Source organism: Carassius gibelio, chromosome A1 (genome assembly GCF_023724105.1).
Source record: "Carassius gibelio isolate Cgi1373 ecotype wild population from Czech Republic chromosome A1, carGib1.2-hapl.c, whole genome shotgun sequence".
In the NCBI taxonomy this organism is placed as follows: domain Eukaryota; kingdom Metazoa; phylum Chordata; class Actinopteri; order Cypriniformes; family Cyprinidae; genus Carassius; species Carassius gibelio.
The window spans coordinates 37,521,823-37,525,049 of NC_068371.1; the positions used below are offsets into that span (position 1 = coordinate 37,521,823).

At 31.0% G+C, this 3,227-nt stretch overlaps 1 long non-coding RNA gene across 1 annotated transcript; it reads right to left on the minus strand.

The window, feature by feature from the left end:
• Positions 1-325: 325 nt before the first annotated feature.
• LOC127947025 (uncharacterized) lies at positions 326-2,877 on the minus strand. Its single transcript, XR_008151228.1, has 2 exons — positions 2,389-2,877; positions 326-1,100 (listed from the first exon to the last, which is right to left on the minus strand). It is a non-coding gene; the product is annotated as an uncharacterized LOC127947025 (long non-coding RNA).
• Positions 2,878-3,227: the final 350 nt, after the last annotated feature.

Below are 3,227 nucleotides of genomic sequence, written 5' to 3' on the forward strand. Positions count from 1 at the left end.
TAGACTACTCAGAATTACTATTTTAAACAACTAAATAATTTCAAGTAAAATTCACTTTGTGAGTATTCCTAACTTATTTATGCAAGTTGTGCTAAGGTGATGTTTTCTGCATACAACTTGGAATTACCGAGTTTACTTTACTTCAAAGGCAATCCAGTTTACTTGTTAAAACCATGCAAACCGATTGCCTTAAAAAAAACAAGCAAGCGTTACTCAAATAACTTAAGTGCTAACAATCATCTATTATAAATCACAGAGAATAGGTTCACAATTTTTCAAAGATAAATTTTGCAACTGGACAAACAAATTAAAGGCAATGATACAATTCAAAGGTAAATATATTTATTTTTCTTAACAACTGACACAAGGATGGTACACACAAGTTTGCACTGGGGTAAAAAGAAAATGCAAATAGTCAGGTTTTTAAAATGTTTAAAACAAAAATATTTTACAATACAAAAATCTAAATACATGTATATAAAATCTATATAAGTAAATGGGCCATACCTTGAATCTTAACAACTTTAAATCAACAACATTTCAGAGACCAAATTTGATAGAACCAACAAGTTGACGAGTGCCAAAACCAATGTCTCTGACACACGTCGATTACACTGGCAGCCTCTTAACTTGCTCAAGAACCAATGGGCTGACAATTTTAAACAAGTGCCTTAGTTTTCCTTTTTTTTCTATCAACTACTCTTATTCCACTGTCAGAACATTTTTTTTTTTTTTTATCAAATGTCAAATATCATCACTCTTGCACATTTGATTACATCTCAGCTCAACAGGAGATTTTTCAGAGATTGTAGTTTTGGTGGCAGTTTGTTCTGTCCCAAACCAAGCATCACTTTCTGAATGAAGTTGAAAGTGTTGATAATGCCTTTTGGGTACTTCAAATTTAAAGCATAAGACAGACCAAACAAGATGCAAATTGCCTGAGGCAGATTCTGCAGATTATCCAGTACTATACCTCCCTCCACAATGACTGCAGTAGACACTGGGTCAAGGTACAGTTTATTTGGAATGAGAGGTTCTTCTTCATCAATAACAGTCAGCACCCCAACGGACACTTGTGGCCAGCCATCAACATCACATGCCTGAATAAAACCAAACAATAAAAATATTACAACAGGGAAACGTGAAAATCCACAGTTTTACATCATATCTATCTATCTATCTATCTATCTATCTATCTATCTATCTATCTATCTATCTATCTATCTATCTATCTATCTATCTATCTATCTATCTATCTATCTGTCTGTCTGTCTGTCTCTATCCATCTGTCTATCTGTCTCTATCTATCTATCTGTCTCTATCTACCTATCTATCTGTCTATCTCTATCAATCTATCTGTCTCTATCTATCTGTCTGTCTGTCTCTATCCATCTATCTGTCTGTCTCTATCAATCTATCTATCTATCTCTATCTATCCATCTATCTGTCTCTATCAATCTATCCATCTATCTATCTATCTCTATCTATCCATCTATCTGTCTCTATCAATCTATCCATCTATCTGTCTGTCTCTATCAATCTATCTGTCTGTCTCTATCAATCTATCTGTCTGTCTCTATCTATCTATCTATCTATCTATCTATCTATCTATCTATCTATCTATCTATCTATCTATCTATCTATCTATCTATCTGTCTATCTGTCTCTAACGATCTGTCTCTATCTATCTATCTATCTATCTCTGTCTATCTGTCTCTATCTATCAATATATCTATCTATCTATCAAATTCAAATTTGCTTTATTGGCATGACTGTAAATAATACAATATTGTCAAAGCATATATACATAAGACAATAATAAAAAACATCTGTATAATAGAAGAAAAAATTATCAAATATTAAACACTATCAAATGTTATAACATAAATTAACAGTGTAACAAATTAGAACATGAACATTTCATCTATCTATCTATCTATATACCTATTTATCTATCTATCTATCTATATACCTATTTATCTATCTATCTATCTATGTATCTATCTATCGCTGTCTGTCTATATTGTTATTTATTTAAGTTTATTATAAAGTTGATAATAATTACCTTGCATTTTCCTATAATTTGTCCTTTTGTCATCATTTTATTTGAACATTTGTGATGTAATGCTGCATATGAATGCTATTTTGTCCTTCTATTTAACAGTCTTTAAACTAATTGCTGGAGGTTTGACAATTTGTAAATGCTTTAACACCATAGACCAAGCCTCCATGTTTTAGACGATAATGTTTTAACAAAAGTCCTCTTTTGTTTGCAGAAAAAAATACAGTGCTTACAGTTCCACTGCATCTGCAAGAGATTATTTGAAGTGGACATATATTTTAAGTTGGTTTAGTCAACAAAATATTAACAAAATATAAAGTCCTCACCAGTGTATCAAGACCTGTGTGTTGAAGACCAATCAGGAGGCAGCTGCCAGAAGGACTTCTTCTAAAAAAAGAACAAAATTTATTTAACAGGTTCTGCTTTGCAAAATTAAAGACACATTCCTTGATATGTGCATGTTCTACAAGCATTACAGAAAATATACCTTTAAATACGCAGTTCTATAAATATGCATGTGTGACTTCAGTACAGACCATTTTAAAACAGTGTTTCCTCTGATAACTTTCAGTAATGTTGTGCCAGTACAAAAAAAAAAAAAAAAAAAACTTTCATGTGATATTAAGATTTCTTAGTTTAACATCACTTTTAACATTACTATGTTTCTTATGTTAGAAGACGGCTCATTATATCAGCAGTGATATAAAACAGTTGAGTTTGAGTAAAGAAACATTTTACAGTGCTTGTATTATATTCTTAATTTACTGAATTTAAAAATAATAGTATAATGTTAATGTGAAATCACAAAACATATAAAAAATAATCACAAACGTCATCTCTGCATGAACTGTTAAATATAACAGTAAATGTCGCCATTTCAACGGCTTTGTAACGTTAATCATTTATAAACCAAAGCCAACAGATGAGAATATATCAGGGAAAATGGTAAAATAGAAAACCATAATTGTATTTGGAACAATTAAAACTAATTTTTAGTCAATCCAGGAACCGTTGTGGTACCTGATAGTTTTATATGTAAAAAAAAAAAAAAAAAACAGGCCAAACCATCTTTTTCAAGATCTGAATAAAATCAAAATTATTTGGTAACTGTTAACGTTACACATTAAGAAGCTCAGCCACAAAGAATTGGCGCCGAGACCTACAA